This window comes from Arachis ipaensis, chromosome B2 (genome assembly GCF_059453495.1).
Source record: "Arachis ipaensis isolate K30076 ecotype BB chromosome B2, ASM5945349v1, whole genome shotgun sequence".
Lineage (NCBI taxonomy): Eukaryota > Viridiplantae > Streptophyta > Magnoliopsida > Fabales > Fabaceae > Arachis > Arachis ipaensis.
This window is the reverse complement of record NC_142437.1, coordinates 14,575,245-14,582,667: the sequence shown is the minus strand read 5'-3', so window position 1 is coordinate 14,582,667 and position 7,423 is coordinate 14,575,245. Positions and strand designations below refer to the sequence as shown.

Below are 7,423 nucleotides of genomic sequence, written 5' to 3'. Positions count from 1 at the left end.
TCCTTAGGTTCCTCAGAGGGAAGCTCCTTGTTGATCACTGGATGTCCCAGGAGGTCTTCCTCCTTGGGATTCACGTCCTCTCCTTCCCTTACAGGTTCGGCCATGGTGCTTATGTCAATGGCCTTGCACTCTCCTTTTGGATTCTCTTCTGTATTGCTTGGGAGAGTACTAGGAGGGATTTTAGTGATCCTTTTACTCAGCTGGCCCACTTGTGCTTCCAAATTTCTAATGGAAGACCTTATTTCATTCATGAAACTTACAGTGGCCTTGGATAGATCAGAAACTAAGTTTGCTAAATTAGAAGTATTTTGTTCAGAGTTCTCTGTCTGTTGCTGAGTGGATGATGGAAAAGGTTTATTATTGTTAAACCTATTTCTTCCACCATTATTAAAGCCTTGTTGAGGCCTTTGATCCTTCCATGAGAAATTTGGATGATTTCTCCATGATGGATTATAGGTGTTTCCATAAGGTTCACCTAAGTAATTCACCTCTGCTATTGCAGGGTTTTCAGGATCATAAGCTTCTTCTGCATAAGAAGCCTCTTGAGTACTGTTGGATGCAGCTTGCATTCCATTTAGACTCTGAGAAATCATATTGACTTGCTGAGTCAATATTTTGTTCTGAGCCAATATGGCATTCAGAGTATCAACTTCAAGAACTCCCTTCTTCATAGGCGTCCCATTACTCACAGGATTCCTCTCAGAAGTGTACATGAACTGGTTATTAGCAACCATGTCAATGAGTTCTTGAGCTTCTGCAGGTGTTTTCTTTAGGTGAATGGATCCACCTGCAGAAGTATCCAATGACATCTTCGATAACTCAGATAAACCATCATAGAATATATCCAGGATGGTCCATTCTGAAAGCATGTCAGAAGGACACTTTTTGGTCAACTGTTTGTATCTTTCCCAAGCTTCATAGAGGGATTCACCATCTTTTTGTTTGAAGGTTTGAACATCCACTCTAAGCTTGCTCAGCTTTTGAGGAGGAAAGAACTTGGCTAAGAAAGTCGTGACCAGCTTATCCCAAGAGTTCAGGCTGTCTTTGGGTTGAGAGTCCAACCACACTCTAGCTCTGTCTCTTACAACAAAAGGGAAAAGCATGAGCCTGTAGACTTCAGGATCTACTCCATTAGTCTTAACATATCACATATCTGCAAGAATTCAGTTAAGAACTGAAAATGATCTTCAGATGGAAGTCCATGAAACTTGCAGTTCTGCTGCATCAGAGAAACTAATTGAGGTTTCAGCTCAAAGTTGTTTGCTCCAATGGCAGGAATGGAGATGCTTCTTCCATGTAAATTGGAATTAGGTGCAGTAAAGTCACCAAGCATTCTCCTTGCATTATTATTATTTTCGGCTGCCATCTCCTCTTCCTGTTCGAAAATTTCTGAAAGGTTCTCTCTGGATTGTTGTAATTTAGCTTCTCTTAATTTCCTCTTCAAAGTCCTTTCAGGTTCTGGATCTGCTTCAACAAGAATGTTCTTGTCCTTGCTCCTGCTCATATGAAAAAGAGAGAACAGAAAAATAATAATAATAGGGGTTCTTTTTACCACAGTATAGAGGTCCCAGTGTGAGTTGAAGAAAAGAAGAAGAAGAAATTTGAACACAGATGGAAGAGGGGGTTCGAATTTGGGTGAGATGAAGTGTTAGTAGATGAATAAATAAATAGAAGGAGATGAGAGAGAAGGGGAATTTTCGAAAATAGTTTTTGAAAAAGGTTAGTAGTTTTCGAAAATTAAGATTTAAAAATTGAAATAATTAGTTAATTAAAAAGAAATTTTGAAAAAGGGGAAAGATATTTTTGAAAATTAGAGAGAGAGAGTTAGTTAGGTGGTTTTGAAAAAGGTAAGAAACAAACAAAAAGTTAGTTAGTTAGTTGAAACAAATTTTGAAAATCAATTTTGAAAAGATAAGAAGATAGGAAGTTAGAAAAGATATTTTGAAATCATACTTTGAAGAAGATAGGATAAGGAATTAGTTTTTGAAAAAGATTTGAATTTTTAAAATCACAATTAATGACTTGATTCACAAGAAATCACAAGATATGATTCTAGAACTTAAAGTTTGAATCTTTCTTAACAAGCAAGTAACAAACTTGAAATTTTTGAATCAAAACATTAATTGATGATGTTATTTTCGAAAATTATGAGATAAAATTAAGAAAAGATTTTTGAAAAATATTTTTAAAATTTTCGAAAATAACTAAAAAAAATGAAAAAGATTTCATTTTTGAAAAAGATTTTGAAAAAGATAAGATTTTTAATTTGAAAATTTGATTTGACTCATAAAAACAACTAGATTTTAAAATTTTTTGAAAAAGTCAAATCTAATTTTCGAATTTATGACAGAGAAGAAGGGAAAGATATTTTTTTTATTTTTGAATTTTTATGATGAGAGAGAAAAACAAGAAAAATGATGCAATGCATGAAAGTTATGGATCAAAACAATGAATGCATGCAAGAATGCTATGAATGTCAAGATGAACACCAAGAACACTATGAAGATCATGATGAACATCAAGAACACATTTTTAAAAATTTTTTAATGCAAAGAAAACATGCAAGACACCAAACTTAGAATTCTTTAATGCTTAGACACTAAGAATTCAATAATGCATATGAAAAACAAGAAAAGACACAAAACATGCAAATGCAAAGATCAAACAAGAAGACTTACCAAGAACAACTTGAAGATCATGAAGAACACTATGAATGCATGAGAGTTTTCGAAAAATGCAAGATGAGTATGCAATTGACACCAAACTTATAACATGACTCAAGACTCAAACAAGAAACACAAAAATATTTTTGATTTTTATGATTTTATGATTGTTTTGGTTTTTTTTTTCAAAAATTATTATGAAAAAGAAAAATAAGGATTCCAAAATTTTTAATATGAATTCCAGGAATCTTATGCTCTTTAGTCTAAAGCTCCAATCAAAGGGTCAGGCATGGCTTAATAGCCAGCCAAGCTTTAGTCAAAATATGAGTGTAATTCATTCAATTTTAAGCCAAAACTTCAGTCCAAAGAATTTAGACATGGCTTTACAGCCAGCCAGGCTTCAACATACTTCATGAAACACTAGAATTCATTCTTTAAAATTCTGAAGAAAAATAGATTTTTGAAAATATATTTTTTTATTTTTTTTCGAAAACAAAAGAAAAATTTTTGAAAGATTTTTGAAAAATTTTTTGAAAACTTTTTGAAAAGAAAACGAAAAGAAAGTTACCCAATCTGAGCAACAAGATGAACCGTCAGTTGTCCAAACTCGAACAATCCCCGGCAACGGCGCCAAAAACTTGGTGCGCAGAAATTGTGACTACACTTTGATTATGTTAAATTCATCGCTCTTTCTTTCCCTGATAATGGCGCCAAAAACATGATGCCAATACCATGGTTCACAACTTCGCACAACTAACCAGCAAGTGCACTGGGTCGTCCAAGTAATACCTTACGTGAGTAAGGGTCGAATCCCACGGAGATTGTTGGTATGAAGCAAGCTATGGTCACCTTGTAAATCTCAGTCAGGCGGATATAAAATAGTAATGGAGTTTTCGAAAATAATTAATAAAATAGGGATAGAAATACTTATGTAAATCATTGGTGAGAATTTCAGATAAGCGAATAGAGATACTTTCGTTCCTCTGAATCTCTGCTTTCCTACTATCTTCATCCAATCAGTCTTACTCCTTTCCATGGCTGGCTTTATGTGATGCATCACCATTGTCAATGGCTACTTTCAGTCTTCTCTCGGGAAAATGATCCAAATGCCCTGTCACGGCATGGCTAATCGTCTGAAGGCATCACTCTTGTCAATGGTTACATCCTATCCTCTCAGTGAACATGGTCAACGCACCCTGTCACGGCACGGCTATTCATCTGTCGGTTTTCGATCATATTGGAATAGGATTTATTATCCTTTTGCGTCTATCACTACGCCCAGCAATCGCGAGTTTGAAGCTCGTCACAGTCATTCAATCATTGAATCCTACTCGGAATACCACAGACAAGGTTTAGACTTTCCGGATTCTCTTGAATGCCGCCATCAATCTAGCTTATACCAAGAAGATTCTGGTTAAGAGATCTAAGAGACACTCATTCAATCAAAAGTAGAACGGAAGTGGTTGTCAGGCACGCGTTCATGGGGAATGATGATGATTGTCACGTTCATCACATTCAGGTTGAAGTGCGAATGAATATCTTAGAAGCGAAATAAGATGAATTGAATAGAAAACAGTAGTACTTTGCATTAATCTTTGAGGAACAGCAGAGCTCCACACCTTAATCTATGGAGTGTAGAAACTCTACCGTTAAAAATACATAAGTGAAAGGTCCAGGCATGGCCGAATGGCCAGCCCCTCTGATCTAAGAACCAGGCGTCCAAAGATGTCTAATACAATAGTAAAAGGTCCTATTTATAATAAACTAGTCACTAGGGTTTACAGAAATAAGTAATTGATGCATAAATCCACTTCCGGGGCCCACTTGGTGTGTGCTTGGGCTGAGCTTGAGTGTTGCACGTGTAGAGGTCCTTCTTGGAGTTGAACGCCAGTATTTGTGCCAGTTTGGGCATTCAACTCTGGTTTTGGATCCTTTTCTGGCGCTGGACGCCAGAATTGGGCAGAGAGCTGGCGTTGAACGCCAGTTTGCATCATCTAAACTTGGCCAAAGTATGGACGATTATATATTGCTGGAAAGCCCTGGATGTCTACTTTCCAACGCAATTAGAAGCGCGCCATTTTGAGTTCTGTAGCTCCAGAAAATCCATTTTGAGTGCAGGGAGGTCAGAATCCAACAGCATCAGCAGTCCTTCTTCAACCTCTGAATCTGATTTCTGCTCAAGTCCCTCAATTTCAGCCAGAAAATACCTGAAATCACAGAAAAACACACAAACTCATAGTAAAGTCCAGAAATGTGAATTTAACATAAAAACTAATGAAAACATCCCTAAAAGTAACTAGATTCTACTAAAAACATACTAAAAACAATGCCAAAAAGCGTATAAATTATCCGCTCATCAACCTACAAGAGACTCCGATACTTAAGTTAGCATGGGTTTTAAGCAGGTTTTTAGTAGAATCAGAGTATGAGTTATACCTGCGTGCTCCAGTGTATTTATAGTAGTGTGGAGTGACCTTTCTGGAGATCAGATAGTTATCTTATCTTATCTTATCTTTGAGTGAAGTCATCTTATCTTTAAGGAAAATCGCCTTTATCTTTCTAAGCTTTAGCTGCCTCTAGATTTGGGCTGTATTCCTTCGTTTGGGCCTTCTTTGGTCTTCTCTACCGATTTGGCCTAGCTCTTTGATAAGAGGTCGGTAATGGGCCAACCTTCCAAGAGGTCAGTCATGGGCCAATCTTCCAAGAGGTCGGCCAACTCGGTCCTTTATAACTCGAACCGATGCATGAACAGGTTTCGTAGACAAAAACATCCAAATCCTAACTTTTTTGTTGATTTTTTTAATAAAATTTCTAAACTATCCTCACCCTCAACTTCAGCTCACTTTTTCAATCTTTCATATCCCAACTTGCACCTTTAAAACCTTGCCATGGAGTCTGAAACTACTCCTACAATAAGCCAGACCGAAATCAATGGTGGTGGTGGTGGTAGAAGACCTCAACCGGGTGTTAAATAAATCCAGTATGGTGAGCTCTTTCCCATTTTTTCACCACATTCCTTCACACAAAGAAAACCACCAAATTAAGAAAAAAAATTAAAATGATTAAAAAGTGTTCCTTTATGGTTCTTTTTTTTATTCTTCATCAGTATTGGTTGATTCTATTGTTAATTTTGGCACTGCAATCCTCTATTGCGTTACTATCCAGAGCTCCCACCATAAAGGTTCATTTCATCTATCCCCGAAAGCGTAACATTACCATTTAATTTGGTGTCGATACCGTAGCCGTCGCCGAAAAGAAGCTCCATTGCCTGCCGCCATCTTCAGCCGCGTCCTGGAGCTCTTGTTCGGTCCGACGCTAATGTTGCCTTTGAGGAGGATGAAGAGGTTGGAGGTGGAGGAGGTAGTCACGACACTGGCAACGCCGAGGCAGAGGAGGGTGGCAACGAGGGAGGCTTGTGTGAGAGGGTGGGTGATGCTCTGCGATGAGCTAGAGGTCTCCGAGGTGGCCGAGGAAGAGCATGGAGACGATGGAGTGGGAGTAGAAAATGAAGGTTTTGAGTGCGATGGGGAAGGCCATAAGAAGAAGGAATTTGAGTGCAATGGGGAAGGAGGGATTTAAGTGCGATGGGGAAGGCCAAGGAAAAATCGATGGAGCTGAGTAGAAAATGAGGGATTTGTGGCGGTGGAGTTGAGGTTGAGGGTGGGGGTAGTTTGGAAATTTTATAAAAAAATTAAAAAATTAGGGTTTAGATACTTTTGTCATATGGAACCCATCTTCTATGGGTACAACGTTAATTTCCTTAGTTAATGGGTACTTTTATCAGCTTTTGTAAATTTTATGGGTACTTTTAGTAATTTTTCTTTTCAAAAATTACAAACATAAATACAGTCTTTTAATTTACCAAACACAGATTTTGAGTTTATACTTTTAAAAAGGTACAAATACTTCTTTAAAAACCTTTAAACCAAACCTAACAATATAGATTTTGCTTTACCTAATCATCTAATAATTTTTTTTCCATTTATAAGACCACATTTAAGTATAATGATTGAGAAAATCAAATTTAATAGTTGTTGTGACAATGTGTTACCCGATAATTATTGAAAAGAAAATCTTATGGATAAAAACAAATGTATAATTTTAGACTTGTAGTTATATGTGTTAAGAAAATATTTCTAAAAGAAAAAAAATTGATGTTATAATAATTTAGACTATTTTTTTTTTTTTGCAAAATAAAAGAGATTAACACTCCAAACTAATAAGAAAAATAAGAAAAACCGTTAAGCATAAAGCTAACACGCATATCCAAGGATAAGGCATGAAGCATATCCGGAGGGGTTTGTTAAATAGGTGGAGACCAATAGGGAGAACTTGCCCTTTTTATAAAGAGAGTTTGCGGTTAAGTTTGCTTCTCCCAAGATGTGAGTCCATTCAACATGCTAAAGTTCACGCACCAAATTATTGATACGGTAATGCTAGAAAGACAAAAGAAATAGCCATAATTTACCTTATTTAGTATTCATTAATTTTTACAATAATTAATGAATGCTAAATAAAGTAAATTATTGTTATTTTTGGTTAATTTTCTTTAGTTACTAAATATTTTTGTTATTGATATCATCCAACAGCAGTTTATCAGGATGAAAAATAGGACAACCTTCCTTAATAAAATTGATGGTTGATCATAAATCTTATTTAATATTAAGATGATGAAAATTATTTGCACCTATAATTTAGAGTCCTCTAACAATTTCCCAAGCTCCGCATTAGTAATCGAACAACTCTCCAAATTGCAATAG

At 36.2% G+C, this 7,423-nt stretch overlaps 1 non-coding gene across 1 annotated transcript; it reads left to right on the top strand.

Moving 5' to 3' along the window:
• The first annotated feature begins 863 nt into the window (after positions 1 to 863).
• On the top strand, positions 864 to 971 carry LOC148573097 (small nucleolar RNA R71). The gene has a single exon (XR_015905506.1). It is a non-coding gene; the product is annotated as a small nucleolar RNA R71 (small nucleolar RNA).
• Positions 972 to 7,423: the final 6,452 nt, after the last annotated feature.